A 20,269-nucleotide genomic window follows, 5' to 3' on the forward strand; every position below is an offset into this window, starting at 1 on the left:
GGTCAGGGAAATGAAATGAAATGTAAGGCATGGAAAGATTGATGTGCTTTTTAAGTGTTTTTTTATCTTTTTTCTGTATTTTGTATTCTTTTTCCTTTTTATTTCTTTTTCTTTTTTTCTTCTCTTTTTATTTATGTAATCTTTTTTTTGAAACTTTAATAAATATCATTAAAAAAAAACAGAATGTGAGTGGTATTGGCTTAGGCACTGTATGTACATCAACTGAGAGCTCCCCCAGAGTTCCTGATAGGGTGGTGGCATGGCCCTAGCCCATACCCGGGCTTCAGACAAGATCTATACCCCTGGAAGGTGAAGGTCACAGCCTCCCCTCCCATAAACCGGGTTTTACCAATGCCTAACTGCCAAACCTTACAAAAGTTGTGACGATTGCTACGAGGCAGGCGAAAACCACGTGGATGGTGCCAATTTGCCAAGTGGGGAAATTCTTACCTCGCCTCCTCAACAGGAGACCAACTGTGGTCCATAGCAAGGCCAAGATGCAACACATGAAAACAGGGCAGGAGGCTGGGACATCTGTGGAAAGAGGTGTTGAGAAGGGAGAACCCCCGGCCATGCGACTGCTTAAGTATCCCAAGCCATGCCCCCTGTCAACCAATTGGCTGGCCAGGGTGTGCGACTCAGCTGGGACTCCCAGTGACGTGGGCGGTGCAACCATGCCCCCCCCCTTGCTGTACATGGGGAGAGTGTGTGGCCTGCCCGCACAACTGCCCCCCAGGGAGGAGGGAGCAGCCTTCTCCAAGCAGGGGCAACCACACTGAAAGCCCTGTTCCAAGTTGTTGTGGCACAGGCCTCAGCAGAATGTGGTGATACGTTGAGTTTATAAGCATAAAGGCAGGACATATTTTTCAGCCAGAACTTAGTTTTGGCACCTCTCAGGTGGGCACCATTGCCATTCCTACCTGCTTAGCTTAGTCCAGTTTTCTTCATAGTCACAGTAAAGGGAGATGGAATTGTAGGGACAGGCCTGACAGGTAGACTGGTCGAGGGCATGCTTCTCTAAATGTGTGTGTGGATACATGCATGTGTACATGCATATGTGTCTGCATACTGGTACAATGGCCAGAGGCAGGCAGGCCAATAACTCCTGCACCTTCAGTAGTTGAGTTGTGTAGAAGAGGGAATGTCAACTATTTGTGGTTTGTCTTGCAAGCATCACCTGTTGAAAATCCTTAATCTTCACCTCTGTTAAAGGTGAACTTTCACACACACCCTTGAGTTTGCACCATACATTGAGGTGTTTGGGTTGTGAACCAGAGTCTGTGAGGTACTAAGAAGTTGGGTGGTCAATGGGCTAGAAAAACAACAACAATTTGGCCTGGTCTGGCTCTGCTCCTTTATGAAAGATCTGATCAGCAGACATCGGATGGTGAAACATACTACATGGAAAAATGGGTGCTGGGAATCAACATGAAGTTGTTACAGCAAGTGCCACACTTTTAAAAAACAAAGAAAGACATGTCCATACTGTGTATCCTTGAATACCCCCTGGGAGGAAAGCACTGCATGGCACCAACCTGAACATTGTCACTTGCTGATTGACTGCAGATCAAAATGGTGGTTAATGGGACAGCTGCAGGGGCTAGCTCAAGAGTTTGCAACCCACATAAGATGCTAGGTTTAGAACAAGCTGTCACTTCAGGGAATGTTGAAAGAGAATGTGCATGAGGCAGCGAGTGTGGACTGTCTCTTTAAGAGACACGCCTAGCTTGTGATAGAAACTCCTCTCTTCAGGTGCGGTTCCCTCAATAGTTCAGTGGAAACTAGTTGGAACCGAAGGCTTCCCTGTGTAGTAAGTCCCCGCTGTTCGCGTTTTCATAAATAAATGCAGCTGCCGAAGCTCTCCTGCTTCCTCACAGAGCAAGTACAGTGTAGAGAGGTGTCTGTTGTTTTGACAAATCCATTATTTTATGATTGCAAGTCAATCTTTTTGTATAATTCTGTAAAATAGGGATGGGAAACTGGTGGTCCTCTGGATGTTGCTGCACTTGAATGCTCAAGCAGCCCCAGTAGGCAATATGGTCATTCAGCCAGAATGCTGATGGGAAACTGGAGGCCTGCAAGTACCTCCTCCCAGATGTAAGCCTTGCTGTAAAACTTGTGTCTTCAAGATTGCTACAGGATCTGAGTCGAAGGAATGAAGGAACCCACTTGGAGGTAAATAATAGAACAAGAGCCTCAAAGGTGGAAATTTGGGGGTTTGGCTTTAAATGCAAATTGAATTGAATTTCTCCTCTGTCCCTTATTGGGAGTGCTTCCCTGATTGGAATTATTCATGTGGTGCCCTCCTTTCTTACACAAAGTACTAGAGAAGTAGGGCCCTAGGCTCTTTTAGGTCTTCCCAAGGTAGCATTCTGCTCTTTCGCTTTTGCTTCTTTATTAGGAGTAGGTGTGAGAGATCATGGGGCTGTCACCATTCCCTGTATGGTTGTTCCCCACTTCCCATAGGACAACCTGTTGAGAGGTGGTGTTGCAGTGAGAAGCCATAAGGCATGCCTTGGTGTATATTAAAACTAATAGCAAGTTGTCATCTGTTTTAAAGGGGAACTGACTGGACCTGTCTTGTATGCAAGGCAACAGCTTTAGAAATGGAGCATCCCGACGTGCTCATTTGGGAAATAATAGGCAAATCTCTACCTACATTGGCATGTAGGGTGGCAATGTTTATATTGTCAGTGTTTTGCAGTGGTTAGAGCAAGGACCAAGGAAAGCACATTCAGCTATCCAGCTCACTAGATAATCTTGAGCCAGACATTATTTCTCAGCCTAAACTACCTCACAGAGCTGTTACAAGGATGGGCAGGAGAAGGACAATATGTACTGCTCTGAACTCTTTGAGGGAAGGGCAGGAAAAAATGCAGTACAGTAGTTGTGTGAATGTAGTACAGTACTGTTGTGTGAATGGAACAATATTTGTTCAAATGAAATTCACAGTATGATGACAATTCTATGCCTACTTCTGAGAAGACATTCAGAAGATTGCAGAGTTAGACTGAATATCACCCCCTCCCCCAACTACTTGGTAGTAAGTGCCATTGAATTTGAGAGGACTTATTTCTGTATAATTGCATATATGAAATGTGGGGACACTGTTTTCTGTTGCACACTGCCCCCTCCCCGCCCTTAAGCTTGCTATAGTACTGCTTCATGTGCAGAAATCAGGTTGTATAAGTTCCCTGCAATACTTCCCTCACATCCCAAACGTATCCCAAGATTTTGTTTTCTAGGGTCGCCAAACCATGGGGCTCAAGTGGCTGTAGTACATGGAAGTAAACAGGATCAGAAGTTATTCATTTGCCCATTAGAAAAACAGCAACATAGTATAGGGTTGCCAATTCCGAAGCCCCCCAAACATGGGCATGTTTGGGGCATGCCCCCCAACAACTCACATCTCCCTCACTCGCCCCCTCCCTGCTGCTGACCCCTTCCTTGTCTGCCTGCTTCTTCCTTCCTTCCTTCCTTCCTTCCTTCCTTCCTTCCTTCCTTCCTTCCTTCCTCTCTCTCTCTTTCCTTTGCTGTCTCTGGCTTCCTGCTATTTGGATGATGGGAGGCCGAGTGGCCCCAGGAAGTTCATGCCAGGAAAGGCTGCTGAAAGGACCACCAGGCCTAGTGCCACCCCTAGAGTCCAGCACAGCTGCCCCCCTTAAAAAAATTAATTTAAGAAGCCCCCAAACCCAGACATTTCATATAGAATAGAAAAATCTGCCATCCCCCCAAAAGAGGACATGTCTGGGGAAACCCAGACATATGGCAGTCCTAACATAATGCTTTTGAGGATTTTAAATGGTTTTAATCTGTGTTGTCAGCAATCCTTTAAAACGCTCTTGAAAGATAGGCCAGTGTCCCCATATTGCAGAAGGAAAGCTGAGTGAGGAAGCGGCTTTCCTAAGGACACATCTGGTTCATGGCAGAGATGCCATTCCGATTCTGGGCCACCTGATTCGTAGCTCAGTTATCCACCGCATTGTGCTGGTTCTTCCTAGAGTGAAGCAGAAATTTTTCATACTCATTCCACTCTCTCAGCCGCACACCGAACTACTTACTTGGGCTGAGGAGGAGTGAGGAAAGAGGATGGCAAAACTGTGACAGCAGAAGCAAAGATTTGGAGCTGTAAAAAACAAACAAACACTGGGACCTAATTTGATTAGTAGAATGTCTGGCATCTGGTGGGCGGGGCTTTCGCGTTGTGCCCTCTGTGTGTTCAGTTCAGTTAAGAAAAGGCTAGCTGCCACTTGCCTCAAGATGTTTCTTTTCTCTCAGTCAGTATGTCACTCTGTTACCTTTTCCTACTTTAAGACTTTGTTTCATATATGTATATATGTATATACGGGGGTTGTTTGCTTCACTGGTTGAAGAAACAAACTCAGCTGAAGGAGGAGAAGGTGGCTGAGTGAGGAGACATTTCCCTGACAGGAGGACTGATTTTTAGTCACCTCCCCCCTCCACCACAGGAGGTAGGGTGGCCAGATACAAAAGGCGGCCAGGCTCCTGGGCTCTTAATATAGGTATAGACAAGGGCATTTTAAGCAGGTCTGTGTAGCTTGGTTGACAAGCCTTTCTTAAACACAACCATTAATGGTACCGCTGGCCTACCCTCTCCATTTGACTACCCTAGGTCTGAGAATCAGAGCCTAGGCTAGGCAAAAGGGTAGCTGATGTAAAGGTGCTGCTGCGTACAATGAAATGGAGGGACACAGACAGAGTTTCAAGGGAGGGACAAACTGGGATGCATGTTTCAGGGTTTCGGACTGGAATAATTATAATGCTCCGCGTCTGTCCTGCAACTCCAGAAATCAGACTGAAAGTGTGTGAGGGCATGAGGATATTTTAACCCCAGAGCACAAAACATTCAGCCTTTAACAGGACCTGCATGTAGTGCAGGCTAGAGAGGCAGACATCCCCACCTTTTTACCTGACCTGTGCTTCTTAACCTGACACTTGCCAGAGCGAAATTGGGCACTGTGTTTTGAGAGAGACAAATCCAGCTTTGAATGCAGCATCTCCTATTATCTCCCTCTTTCTTTCTAGGAGGATTGGGTAACAGTAGAAAAATTTCCTGGTTTTAAACTCTTACTGTTTTTGTGCCGCTCTTGGAAAAAGACCCTGGCCACCGGCAGCAGAACCTTGCCTATTGATTGGCTGTTTAAACGGGGGCCTGTTGGATCCAAATAAGCTGGATTGATTATACAGCAGCAAAGGAGCTGAGTGCACAGTGAGCGTTGAGGCGAGGAAGCAAGAGAGAGAGAGAGAGAGGAAGAGAATATGTACTATGGCATCAGTATGTAACTGCTGGAGCCAGATAATCCTGCTACCTAGCTCCCTCCGTGGACAACTTACTGTGCAGCTTTCTTCCTTCGTGAGAGGATGCCAGCCGTATGCCGGTGAATCAGCTAATAGGACTGGACCTTGGAATAGTTCATTTGACTTATAATCTGTGTCTTTGAATTGAAGATTCACTACTGACAACAAGCCTGGGGTCAGTAAGCCCCCTCAGAGCTGAAGATGCTTATTGAATAAGGTAAGTTTAAATATGTGCCCTTATCACTAGGATGTGATTAAGCTTCAGGTAGTACAAGCCTGGCATTTTTGCATCCTTTAAATGTACAGGGTTGCCTGTGTGTGGGAGAGCAAGAAAGAGAAGTACTATGTATAGCAAGAGAAAAAACAAACTGTAAAGGGGAATAATGGTTGTTTAACCTCAACCCAATAGTAGTGAAATGATGCTCCGCTAACTCCTTGGGAAATGTTTTGCTAGCAAACTCCCCCCATAGCCCCCCCCCCTCCACAAATAAGCAGCATATGGGGGTGGACAATGTGGTAAGTTGTTTTATTTCTGTGATTTTATTTATTCTTTACTAGTCCTGCTGTACTTGTCAAATAGCTTGCTTTGGGAGGAGGGGTATTTTTTACTGCTGTTTTTGCTCGGCATTTGCAACTGCTTTAAAACAAACCTGTCACTTGTGAACTTAACTCCCGTGCAAAAGCAACTGTTGTTGGTTGTCTAAAAATAACATGGCTTGGCAGGTCCAATAAATGGAATACTAATACTAGAATGCATCTGCCTGCAGAGACCAGATCAGTATTTCTGAGACAGCATGTGAATCCCATGAGGTTATGATCTTGTGTCTTCAATTTCTGGAGCATTTGTCCCATTTCTGAATGGATTGCCTATTCTCATGGGCGAAAACGACAGGTTTTGCTTCACCTGCAAAAATCGCCGAGATTGGAAGGAAATACTTTCTTTAGCCCTGTCTGGAAACTCACAGATGTGAGGGGAAATTCTCTCTGTAAGCTGTGTGGACATCAGAAGGCTGCTTGATTTTGGTTTGTGTAGGTGATGGGTGTATAAAGCAGCATCACTTCAGATTAATAGGCTTTGCATTATGTTAATCCAGCTGTGCTGATCTGCATCACCTTTTAAATATCACCTAGTCTGCTTATTCTGCTGCTTATGATCACAGCCAAAAGGGTTTTGTGTTCTCTTTTTTTGATGCTGCTTAATTGCTAGGATTTCTTCTTATGTGTAGAGAAATGGGAGTTGCTATAATGGAGCTTTTGATTAGCTTATTTGCATACTCAGCCACAACTTTCCTGGGGGTTGTCCAATTAACACAATTTGCATAGCATGCTACCCTTACAACAGTGACTTCTTACTCTAAAAGGTAGTCTCACATGGCCAACCATGCTTTTATGCACACGGTAATTAATATTCCATCCCCCCCACTCCCCTCCAGTAGATTAAGCTCAGCAGGCTCTGTTTATGCACACACACACACGCGCGCGCACACAATTATTTTTAACTGTTATCCAGTTTCGTTAAAATGAAATTCGCTGTCAAAATACTGGCGTAGTCCAATGCTGGTCATACGTATATTGCACTGTGTTAACTGGCATTTACTTCCAGGTAGCAGCACATAGGATTTTCACCTTAGTTATTTGTGATAAAGGAAATGTGGGTTGTGGTTTCTGTACACACTTACTCAGGAGTAAGTCCTATTGAACTCAGTAGGACTTTATTCTGAGCAGACACGCTAAAGATAGCACTTTAAAAATCTGAAGCCCTTTGATGAACCAAGGTATCTGTTTGAATTGCAGACTGGAGGAATCAATAACAGAAGGGTTTTATTTTAAGAATCGGTACAGAAGGAACACTTGCAACCCGAACACTTAACGTGTTATATACAATGGCAGGCAAATAGGCTGTGGTATTGCTTGTCAACCAAATTCACAGCTTTTTTTTTTCTCTTCAGCAAAACTCTAGGAACACGGTCCAGCCAAACTCTTATAACCCAATTGAAAAGTTCAATGCTTTAATGTATCTTATGGAAATCAGTGGGAGTGAAACCTGAGCAGGCTGGATCATGCTTTAAGTGTGTGCTGTGGTCATATTTTAGAAAGAGGAACTCTGACTTACCTGTATGTAGTATGTATGCTGGTTTCAGCTAAAGCTTTTGAAATCCATTTTGCATTTATGCAGTTGCACAGATCAGCATCATTTAAGCAGGATTGTAATAGCCTTGTTTACATTATGAAGAGGCTTGATTTAAAACCAACATATCCTTGGGGAAGGGAGGATACCACACAAATGGGCTGAGGAATATTTCCTGTCTCTGTCTCGTGAGGTGGACTGGTTGTGGCATCCTGTTCTGTTTTGATGCGTGCGCATCATGTCAAATATAGTGAAGTCTCTCTCTTTTACATTTCCTGCATTGGATATCATTTAGATGAAGTGCTGTGGTGAAGCTTCATGACATAAATTTCTCTGCTCTCTACATTGGGCATCCTTGGTCATTGTGTCGGCTCTTTAAGGACAACATATTACTTATCCTGGGGAGATTTGCTTTTTCTTCACTGTCTGCGAAAGAATCCCTCATAATAATTAGCAATGTCACTTTGCAGCAGAGGGAATATAATTGACTCCCACTCATACACAGTGTCTAAAAACATTACCACTATGATATGCACACTTGGGTAACTCAAAAAAAAAAAATGGAGCTTCTATAAGGATTTTTACAAACTAAAGATATCAGGCATGCTCTTTACTTCTGTATGGTAAAGCTAATATGGATTGGAGAGTTTTTCAAGGATGACTGGAAGCACATGTGTTCTCTGCTGTTGGCCCTGTGATGGAAACTCCTAACAATCTAAAACTGGTTTTACATGCTTTGGAAATGTCCATTTTTGCTTTTATACCTTTGAGCATAACCAATCCGTATTTTGTTCTGATGTTTTTATTCGGGCTCACTTAGACTTCCCCATTCTAATAACTTTGCCTGTTTGGGAACAAATTTTCTTTATGCTGTGGAACAGAAATCCCTTTTTTCTTCCCCTGCAGTTAACTTCTTAGAGCCATTAGGGGGCTCTTTCTTCCTATGTTATTCACGCAGCAGGCTATGTTACAAAAATACAATTGATCCTTTCTGGCCTGCTTTACTGATTCTAAAAAGTTCTGCTTCAATTGGCTTATTTTAAATGTAGTGATACTGTAACCAGCTAGAAATATTTGTCCTCCTTGATATTTGATGATAATGAAAAAACTGTTTCAGATATTATTGGATCACCATACATTAATATATTAGGATTTTAAGTTCTTTCTCTCTCAATCTCTCCTTGAAAAGATGGAGTGAAGTGTTATATAATACAGCATAAACATCCTTAGCATCTATAGGATAAGAATTCTGGTATCAAAAGGTGTTTGGGAGTTGATTGAGGAATAGGACTGAGGTGGTTCTGGGTGGCAGGGATAGTTTAAGGCACAAACAGATGTCTGGTGCAGAAAGATTTGGTCTGGAGGAAGGCATGATTTGGCCTCCACTTCAGGCAGCAAAATGCCTTAGGCCAGCACAACCCAACCATATTCAGTCCTTGACATCATTACTTAAGGAACACTGGGTAGCAGAGTTGCCAGACCCAAAACATGTGCTCCATCTAGATGTTTGAATCTGCTCTTGAGAGATGTGGGGAGAGAAGATACTGCAGGAGTTCATATAAAGCTAATGAAAAGGATGTAGTTGGTTCAACCTATATGGGCCACAGTCCTTGGGTCACTTAGTACTCGTAGTGAGGCAAGAAGCTACAATATAACCTGGTTAGGCTTTTAAGTAGGTTGATGTACAAGTTTAAGGCAAATAATTTTTGTGCCCAATTCATTGGGAAACAACTGTCTCATTTTCAGTGGGACATCCTATTGATAGAAGCTTCTCTCGCTTCCCATCCCAATCCCAGCTGTCCTGTTTTGGCTCCCGTGCTTTGGCTGTGGCATGAGTCAGTTGGCTCACACCAGAGTGCAGGACCAAAAAAAGTTGGCCTGATTGGGCACAGGGTGAGGCCCTAAGAGCTTGTAAGGGCCCCTCACTGACACAACCTGGCCATGCAGTCATTTACTGCCCAACCTACTGGGCTCTCAAATGCTTTTTGGTGGCAGAAAGGCAGTGTCAGCTTTGAATGAGAGCCATCTTTTATTATTATTCGAAAGCAAAGGAAATGCCACATTTATCTTCTTCTTTTTTAGATTATGAACCAGTATCAACAGTCCTGGTTGTTGTTTTAAAAGCACTATATAAATTTTACAGTGGTACCTTGGGTTACAGACGCTTCAGGTTACAGACTCCGCTAACCCAGAAATAGTACCTCAGGTTAAGAACTTTGCTTCAGGATGAGAACAGAAATTGTGTGGTGGTGACAGTGGGAGGCCCCATTAGCTGAAATGGTACCTCAGGTTAAGAACAGTTTCAGGTTAAGAACGGACCTCCAGAATGAATTAAGTTCTTAACCCGAGGTACCACTGTACTAACTGTTTTTACACTAAAATAGCTCTTTAGGTCTAGTGCCCAAAACATCTGATAGTGTTTAATTATATAATTACTCATTTCACTTGGGTTTTTGAACTAGAGAATTGCATAATTTATTGTTAGACTTGAATTCCAGTATTAAACTTGAATTTAAGGTCTGTGGAAAAACAACAGATGTATTGGATTCTGTTTGTTGAATGATTGCACTTAGTATAAGGATTTTTGCTGTATGCATAAAATGGCTTCTTGCTATCGGCATAATACTGATTTGTTTTGTGAGTTATTCCATAGCCATGATAACCCATGAAGTATCAAGCTCACATTATTTTTGAAGTAAGTCTAAGTAGTTCTTATAAGCGAGATCATCAGCTTTGATAAAGTACAACCTCTCTTTCCCTGAAATTGCTCTGGAGAAACGAGTGAGCAGGGAGTTAGCTATTGTTGGAGAGAAGCCTCACCAGCTGTTCCTTTTCTTGTCAATATATCAAGTAAGATTTGAAATACCGATGTGCTAAATGCAAATTTCAGTTAGCACGTTACAGTTTTGAAGAGCTGCTTCCCCCCGCCCCTCTGCATAGTATTTCCCTGTGATAAAATGTTCTCTTGATGATTTAGGACAAGCCCATCTTATAAGCCACCAAACTGAATGCAGCCATTGCCAGGTGCTTGACAACCATTTGTTCCCCCACTTTTGTAATCACAGGAAGGAACCAAAAGATGGAGGATTATTGATTACTTGCTAGGATCCTTATATGCAGCTGGTGGGCTGTATTCAGCTCAGTGGGCTTGCTTTAGTAAATCTTGGTGGCTCAAAATGCACAAACGTTTGGGTATCCTGGTGAAAAAGAGGGCAGGGTTCCTGCACATTTTGATAGTTGTTTAAAAGAGGGGATTATAGCAGGAGTAGTGGTCATGGCAAGCTACACTTGTTGAGGATCTCTTCTACACAGCTGCCCTCATTTTCACTTGAGTCCCCTATGCAGACCAGCTCTCATATTACAGTATTGTTGGAGTAGAACTTTTATTCTTCCTGATGTACCTCAGGTGAATAGTGCAGATAAGTATGAACTACATTTAAATGTTGCTTTTGTGAAGGCAGAATTGATGCAGGTGGCATAGGTTGGGAGGCAGAAGAACTCTGAACTACAGGTTCTCCATTTTATTGTTTCCTTTATAATCATTTTTAAGTGCATATGCCTGGAATTTTCCAATTGCATGTTAAGCTTCCACCCATGCACACATTCGCAGTGGATCTTCAGCGACTGGAGGATCTTGGGATCTCAAATTTCAGTGATGCCCTATGCAATACCCTCACCTCTCTGCTTCCATTCTACCTCATAGTTGCAGCACTCCCTGTGGCACCTCTGAGGCTCAGTGCAACCAAACTGGTTATGCCCCTGTAAATCTGTTTCAGGCTGCCACTACTGCCACCACCTCCTGTCATTGCTGTGTGGACCAAATCTCCCATCACTAAGTGATCAGCATTATCATTTATAACAAGGAACAAATGGGGATCATGCAAATATTTTATTTTTTGTCATGTGCCAAAAGAGATACAATGAGAATGTTGACATCATAGAAGTCAACTTTTCTCTTTTCTTGCGAGGAATCCTATTCAGAATAAGGGTATTTCCCTTAAAAAATGGAAAAGGTTGACAGCTATGGTTGACATTAATAATTATCATTTTTATATCCCATTCTAAAGTGTTCACAATTCCTTCAGAATGTAATGCTTACATCAACTTGGTAAGATATGTCAATATTCTTCTCTCCATTCTGAAGATGGGGGACTGAAGTTGAGAAAGAGTGGCTTGCTTACCAAAGGCTATCTTCTGAATATGTGGCTGCTCTGTTTATTCCTGACATCATGATTTTTATAGTGGTTGGCAAATATATTTCCTTTTATGCACTTTTTACATTGTTCTGAAATTCTTCACAAGGGAGAGTGGTGCAAAGTGATTCCATGGTAAAGATAAGTGATTCTGAAACACAAGCTAATGAAATCTCTTACAGTCTGAGGCATGGTGCTTAAATATAAATAAAACATTCAGCAATGCTGAATGTTTAAAGATGGCTAAAGCAATTTTTCAGATGTGTCTCAGTATGAAACTGGAGGAGCATCCTAACAGGATTTCAACAGACCCACCGACATGCCAAATACTTAAGACTCCTTCTAGTCTTTGATGTTCCTGGATCTCTTATGAGATTCCTACCTACTGATCCATTCCAGTTGGTCTTTTGTATTCTCTGGATGTACACATTCCTAGAGGTCCACAAGTGGCGGTAGAAGACATGGACACCAGCATGCCCCCCCCCCACAACTCAGGGTGGCAGAAAGTAAATACTCCAAATAAATGAACATATGTGACTAGAATCAAATAACAGGTTTGCCACTTCTGGTACATCTGATGGCTGAGCAATGACTCTACCTCAACCTGGGTGGATCTAGCCTCAGAGAAACTGGGGTTCCAGATTTACCCCTCCATTGATTCTCAATAGGTATAGGTAAAAGGTAAAGGTAAAGGACCCCTGGATGGTTAAGTCCAGTCAAAGGTGACTATGGGGTTGCAGCGCTCATCTTGCTTTCAGGCTGAGGGAGCCAGCGTTTATCCATGGACAGCTTTCCGGGTCTTGTGGCCAGCATGACTAAACGGCTTCTGACACAATGGAACACTGTGATGGAAACCAGAGGGCACGGAAACACCATTTACCTTCCTGCCACAGCGGTACCTATTTATCTACTTGCACTGACATTCTTTTGAATTGCTAAGTTGGCAGGAGCTGGGGCAAAGCAACAGGGCTCACCCCATTGCGGGGATTCAAACCACTGACCTTCTGATTGGCAAACCCAAGAGGCTCTGTGGTTTAGACCACAGCGCCACCCCCTCCATTGGTTCTCAGTAGGTATACCTGCAGTCCACCTGAAGGAAGTGCTGAATCTAAAATCTTTGCTGTAGAGGACAAAAACCTGTACTGCCGCCCCACTCTCCTGGTTGTGAAATCCATGTGACTTTTTTTTTTTATTTTAAAAAAAGTGTTGCCTTTGGAAACTTTCCAAATGTTGTCTGGTGGCCCTCCCAGCACCGGTGAAGGATGCACCACCAGCGGGCCTCACCTCGGAGAGGATGTAGGAAGGCAGCTCTAGCTGCAGTGAAGTTCCTGAGCCCTACTCAGCCATGACACCCTTCACTACATGTAGTCCTAGTCCTGGGCCCAATGAGAGTGGCCAACTTGCTCCTAAGTAAGACAGTGGGTAAAAGGACACCACTTCCTCTGTCAAAGACCACCCAAAGGCACCCTTGCCATGTTTCCTTAGGAGTCAATGGAGCTTGTCTACCCTGAGAGGGGTGTGGACTGGCAGGGGTGCTTCTAGCAACTGCACAATTGATGCAGCAGCTGTGGACGTGGGATCTGGCAGACTTACAGCCAGGCAGGTAATGTGACTCCTGGTCTCTCCTGCTTACCTTTTGCAGGGCCTTGGAGAGAAGGCATCCTTGTACAGAAAAGGTTGTTCTGAGGCTCACATGTTCTTTTTGCTATAAAAGCTGGTCCAGTGTCGAGGGCCTTCAGGCGGTTCCCTCGCTGCGAGAAGCCAAGTTACAGGGAACCAGGCAGAGGGCCTTTTCAGTAGTAGCACCCGCCCTGTGGAACGCCCTCCCACCAGCTGTCAAAGAGAACAACAACTACCAGACTTTTAGAAGATATCTGAAGGCAGCCCTGTTTAGGGAAGCTTTTAATGTTTAATAGATTATTGTATTTTAATATTCTGTTGAAAGCTGCATGGCGGGATATAAATAATTTATTTATTTATTTATTTATTTAAAAGCAATGGCCTTCCCCTGCCTATTTTGTGGGGTATGGTGCGCCTACAGGAGAATTTCCTCCAATTTTGCCACCTACCTAATCTACCACCCAGGGTACATGCCCCCTTTAGTGTACCCCAGATCTGGCACTGTCTGTGGGTAGACATGACATCCAAGCAATGTCTTTCCACTCATTGTTGAAACCTTCAGTTCATTTCTTGGCTCCATTCAATTCTTCCAGCCCTTAATTCATTGTGCCTAAATCACTGGCTACAAATATGGAGAGGTGGAGCAGGTGAGTTTCTCATGTAACAAATGACAATCATAGTGCTTGCACTTTTATACAAATGCTAGAAATATTCTGAGAAAGAAAGAAAGGGTTATAGTTCATCCAGAGGGGGAACTGCCCCCATGCCTGTGGCCTTCCAGACGTTGTTGCACCCCATCTATTCCAGCCAAATAACGGCATAGGAGCGCTGACCAGTTTTGCATGTGGCAACCCCTGGACTTTCCAAGACTGCAAGTTCAGTCCACATAACAAAAATTTAGGAATGATTTGTTTTACCAGGTGGGTAGACAATGCAGTATCGGCAAAGCAACAATATTTACTGTAAGTGGGGGGAATGTATTATATCTTGAAAAATGTACTTGGTCAGTATTAAAGGCTGTAGATAGGTAGCCGAAATACAGTGAATTGCTTGTATCCCATGTGGAAGTGATCCTCATTGTGGAGACAGCTAGAGATAGTGCTGTTACAATTGCCTTTACTTGAATTTCAGAGTCCTTAGAGCTGAGCCAGAGACACTTCTGCTCAGCTAAGACGCTGATTATGCTTTGGACTAGAACAGTGCATGGACAATAATTAATGACATAGGTCTGTAGAGTACAAAATGCATCAAAAGGTTCCTGCAGAAGAGCTGATAGCAAGAAAACGTTTCTTAGGGCTTATTGTCCTCCATCGGCAAAATGACACTTTGGAAAATTAAGCTGTTTACTGCAAAAACAAACTCATTGCGACGCCTTTAATTATTTATACCGTCTATTTTTAGCTTAGGTCTTTTTCATGGATTCTGGTAGTTATGGAGGCGCTGTATCAGGGAGTATATACTGTGCAGTTTATTGAAGAGTTTCCGCATAAATCAATGCAAGTTTAACTTTCTGGTCATGGGCTGCTTTGGCTGCTGATAACACATGGTAATGAATTGCTTTCTCAAATTCACAGGAGGCGGCATGAAAGATCGCAAAGTTTGAGGTTCAGAACAAGCAGTAATTTCTCCCACCTGTTGGTGGGAGCAGGAGACTTTCTCTCACTGTGCTTCCCTCTCTGGTCTGCAGCCCTCTGCTAACGTTGAAGGGCAAGCAGCAGGGCTATTTAGGGCTCCTTGACAGTTCATGGGATTGCTGAAAGCAGAACAAGATTTTTAACCCAGCATAGTACAACTTAAGAGCTGGGGATGGTAGGCATGCATGTGATCTCAAGTGCAGGGATGGGGAACCTCAGGCATCCCCCCCCCCCCGAGACTCTGTTTTGCACGCCAAGTACACATCTAGACTGGTAAAGAAAAAGTGATTTATATATGTTGTATGTGCGATATGGTGACGCAGGTGGCGCTGTGGTCTAAACTACAAAGCCTAGGGCTTGCTGATCAGAAGGTCGTGGGTTTGAATCCCTGCAACAGGCGAGCTCCCGTTGCTCGGTCCCTGCTTCTGCCAACCTAGCAGTTTGAATGCATGTCAAAGTGCAAGTAGATAAATAGGTACCACTCCGGCAGGAAGGTAAATGGTGTTTCCTTGCACTGCTCTGTTTTTGCCAGTCGTGCTGGCCCCATGACCCGGAAGCTGTCTGCGGACAAACACCAGCTCCCCTGGCCAGTAAAGCACGATGCGCGCCGCAACCCCAGAGTCGTCCACGACTGAACTTAACGGTCAGTGGTCCCTTTACCTTTTTATGTTCGATATAACATTGTGTCACCAGACGGCGACGTGGAGTCCTGTTTTTCTCTACCTGTTTTCCCTGTTTAAATTGACAATGTTTTAAAGTAAGAATAAGAATGAAAAACTAGAATCCTGAGAAGCTTGGCAAGAATGCTGCATTTTCCTCTTCATTATGGCACTGCGGTAATTTAGATTGTCTGGAGACAGTTTTCAGAATTTTATGCAGACTTGTGGATTTTCCTGTGGAGTCAGTAATGTGTAGTCCGCCTCCAAGTGTTGAGTAGTAAAGTGAGGAGAAACTGAGTGATGTGTATGCCCATGTGAGAAGCAGGACTCTACTAATTAATTGTATGCAGCAGGGGTTGCCACCCTTTGGGGACCCATGGGCACCTTTGCAAACTGGAGCAAACACAGAACAGTCAAGCACATACTGCAACCTATCTTGACTACAGTAGAATGGTTCTTTCAAGTCAAATTTCAGCAGAGGAAGGGGACCTGGTGGGTGCCAGAGAAAGCTTCTGTAGATTCTTGTGGACCTGTGGGCACTATGTTGGTGGTAGAAGGGGTGGAATATCCTACATGTTGGAGGGAAGCAGCAGCAGGAGAAGGACTTATTTTAGGCAGGGCAGCTAACACTCTGAGAAATCCCATAGTAGCATCACTCTCACTTAAAGATCTCAGAAACAATTTTACAAGAGCTTTGCAGCAGCTCTTGCTGATATAACACATGTGGAGGCAGTTTTTGTTGTTGTTGTTGTTGTTGTTTTCAGTGTCTCTGCAAAGCAAGTGTTAATTACAATTCTAAGCCAATGAAATCCTATGTTTAAAATATATGACTGCTTGCATTATGCTCCTAAAGAATAGCAAGGGGTTAGAATAAAAATCACATCATGTTTTCTTTCTTTTTTTAAGTATACAAATATATTCAGTTGGTTGTTCTCAAAGATCTGTTCAATTCAGCTAAGCTAAATGACAGCTCTTTGTTATAGTAGAGGTAATAATCATATTAACTTCAGCTTCCTTAAAGTAACTGGCAGATAAACAGACAACAATACAAATAACTACATACAAACTCTTAATACATTATGTGGCTGCTTCCTAGAGAGGTTTGATCAGCTCCTTCCCTGTTGTCCTTCCACTGTCAGACAAAGAACTTTTTATTCCAACAGGCCTTAAGGAACTGACTGGAAAGAGCTAGTGTTATGATGATGTTGTTTTTCTTATTACAGTTGTACCTTTGAAGTCAAACGGAATCTCTTCCGGAAGTCCATTTGACTTCCAAAATGTTCAAAAACCAAATCTCGGCTTCTGATTGGCTGCAGGAAGCTCCTACAGCCAATCAGAAGCTGCAGAAGCCCCGTTGGACATTCGGGTTCCCAAAGAACATTTGCAAACCGGAACAATCACTTCCGGGGTTGCGGTGTTCAGGAGCCAAAACGTTCAAGTTCCAGGGCATTCGGGATCCAAGGTACGACTGCATCTGTTTTTTTTAATATAACTCTTTATATTGTTTTAATTCTGTTCATGTTTGATTCCATTTTAATGACTATCTTTTCCACTTTTTTTTCTTTTTCTATTTTATCTGTAAGCTGCCTTGAATCCCAGTCTGGGGCAAAGGTGGTATATAATAAGTATTGATGCATGCCACCCCAATCTCCAAGCAGTACAAGATTCCAAGTGTTCCAGGCACTTGCCTGTGGTTTGCAGTTCCTTTTGGAAATGAGGCACAATGGAGACTCCAGTGTCTTTATGATATATGGTTTATTTACACATATATACAACCATGGAGGACTTCATAGAATTAATACCCCAAAAGAGTCTCGTTTCTCCCATAGGTAAAGCCTTGGATTCAAAGAGAAATCAAACATTGCTCTCTGATCCTCTCTTCAGCTTACTTCTAGTTCACATCACAGCCCCAAACTTCAAACTGTTGTTTTTTGTCCTTCTCACTATCTGTGAGTTGCGGGAGGGGCCGCACGCATGTGCTGTCTCACAAAGAACTCTCTTTGCTTTGTTCTCTTAATGGCCCATCACCCAGGCAATTACCTCATCAAGAAGCTAGCTTGGCTTATATTTTAACACTTGTTGGGTCCAGGGCTTCAGGAAGCTCACCTGGCTTTATTAGATTTTAACACTTGTTGGGTCCAGATTTTAGAGGGGTCTGGCACCCACGAACTCATAACAATATAATAATAAAAATGAAATTACACTTTCTAAAATATGTATTACAGTGGTGCCCCGCAAGACGAATGCCTCACAAGACGGAAAACTTGCTAGACGAAAGAGTTTTCCGTTTTGGAGGTGCTTCGCAAAACAAATCTCCTATGAGCTTGCTTCGCAAGACGACAATGTCTTGCGAGTTCCTGCTGGTTTTTTTCCCCTCCCCCCCTTTTTCTAAGCCGCTAAGCTGCTTATCAGCTGACCCAATCAGCAGATAAGCCGCTAAAAGCAGCTAAAAGCAGCTAATAGTGCTAATAGCGCGAAGCCGCTTATCAGCTGATCCGATCAGCAGATAAGCCGCTAAAAGCTGCTAATAGCGCTAATAGCGCTAAGCCGCTTATCAGCTGATCCGATCAGCAGATAAGCCTCTAAAAGCCGCTAATAGTGCTAATAGCGCTAATCCGCTAATCCTTCAATGGGCTTGCTTCGCAAGACGAAAAAAACCGCTAGACAAAGAGAATCACAGAACGGATTCTTTTTGTCCTGCGAGGCACCACTGTATCTGCATAATATATGCATTTTGTGTACATAATTTTGCTTTTAAACACCACCATGATACTTGAGCATCTCTCTCACAAGCAGGTGCTCAATGCAAACAGTCCTGTGCAAGTGAAACTCGACTGGAGCAGAACTGCCTAATTCAGTGTATAAATCGTGATAAAAGGGATTCCTCTTCCATTCCTAATCGAAACCAGGTTTCATTGTAAGTAGATAGAGCAAGATCCGTGGGGGGGGGGGGTATTCAACAGAGTGCAGCGCCTTTCTCTCTTCTTCTCAGAAATAAGTCTCTGCCCAGGTTTCCAAAATGAAGCCTTGAGTAATGTTCCCGATTATATGACTTGACTCCTCCATATTTTCTATCGGCTTCCTTTCTTTACCTCATCACAAATACAACAATCCTGGCAGCTGGAGTTACTATGCCCTTGGAGAATGAATAGGAGTTCTGCTTCTGTCTTTCCAATTCATCAGATTCTATTCTTATTGGCACATTGTCCAAAATTAGGAGCTGGCATCCAATAACTTAGTAAGCCATAGCCTTTAGATTGGAAGTTGCTACACAACACAACACAACACACACACACCTACTTACTCACTTACTTTGGTGAATATGTTATCACAATCTATCCTCACCGCTCCAGTTGTTTTTGGACTACAACTCATATCACCCATAGCCAGCATGGTTGTGCTGACTCTTGTAGTCCTAAACATCTGGAGGAAAGCAGATTAGCATAAGTTGCTTACAACAGCTGTTTAGAATGAAAATGGGAGTTGGGTTTAATGAAGTCTGCACCAACATTTTACGTGTGAGAGTGGATCCTTCCCGTACACTTACATCATCACAGCTCGAGTACAAATATCATCTAATTGAAATATATCCTCAAACTGCAATGAGCAGTGCCTACTATAATTAAAAATGTCTGTAAAAATGTAACTTTATGTCACATATGTCACAGTTAATGTGCAAAATTTGGTGAATGTCAACACTCAGATGGGATAGGAATACTGATGTGATCCGATATGAATATTATGAATGGAATATTTTGAAAACCCAAAGACTATTTGAATGCTAAGACAATGCTGCTAGAAACCTGTTCAGTAATTTAAAACTCTAAAATCTGGAAAAGCTGAGATGGGGTGGATTTTATAGGTCTACATAGTGCGCTCAAATGCACACTTTATGGGACTTGGTGTCTCCACATTCAGATGTGCAATTTGTCCAGCTTCTGCTTTTCTTCTGCCTTTCTTCATTTGGAAAAGAAAATTGGAATCTGGAAAATTGTGCACAACATATTTACACATGTACACCAGGGCCACTCACACATGACTTCCTGTGTGGAAGGCAAGGAGTACATGATCCTTGGGGATTACATGCACACTCTTTTGAGGAGAATATCAGAACCAGACCGAACTGCACCTAGAGGAAAAAGTGTTAAGTCAATGACAGCTTCATTGTTTCTTTTTATTCCGCTAGTTACTACCACTTAAAAGACAATCCAGTGGCTTGTCTCTTCATCCAACAAATGAAACAACAGATGTCTATGTGATTTATCTCCTTCTGATACATAACATTGGTTAAAGGTAAAGGTAAAGGGACCCCTGACCATTAGGTCCAGTCGTGACCGACTCTGGGGTTGCGGCACTCATCTCGCTCTATGGGCCGAGGGAGCCGGCGTTTGTCCGCAGACAGCTTCCAGGTCATGTGGCCAGCATGACTAAGCCGCTTCTGGCGAACCAAAGCAGCGCACGGAAACGCCGTTTATCTTCCCGCCGGAGCGGTTCCTATTTATCTACTTGCACTTTGACGTGCTTTTGAACTGCTAGGTTAGCAGGAGCTGGGACCGAGCAACGGGAGCTCACCCCATTACAGGGATTCGAACTGCCAACCTTCTGATCAGTAAGTACTAGGTTCTGTGGTTTAACCCACAGCGCCACCTGTGTCCCTATAACATTGGTTAGCATAAAGTTAACTCCTGTACAATTCTCAAATAGTAACAGATTGGA

General features: G+C 43.3%; 1 protein-coding gene across 2 annotated transcripts in view; it reads left to right on the forward strand.

The window, feature by feature from the left end:
* Positions 1–5,254: 5,254 nt before the first annotated feature.
* CDH18 (cadherin 18) overlaps positions 5,255–20,269 on the forward strand; it is a 632,508-nt gene continuing 617,493 nt past the window's right edge. For both annotated transcript variants that reach the window (XM_083519276.1, XM_083519278.1), the window contains exon 1: positions 5,255–5,536. The gene's annotated coding sequence lies outside the window, so the exon portion shown is untranslated. The remainder of the gene's footprint in view (positions 5,537–20,269) is intronic.

This window comes from Podarcis liolepis, assembly GCF_965112155.1.
Source record: "Podarcis liolepis genome assembly, chromosome: 8".
Classification (NCBI taxonomy): domain Eukaryota; kingdom Metazoa; phylum Chordata; class Lepidosauria; order Squamata; family Lacertidae; genus Podarcis; species Podarcis liolepis.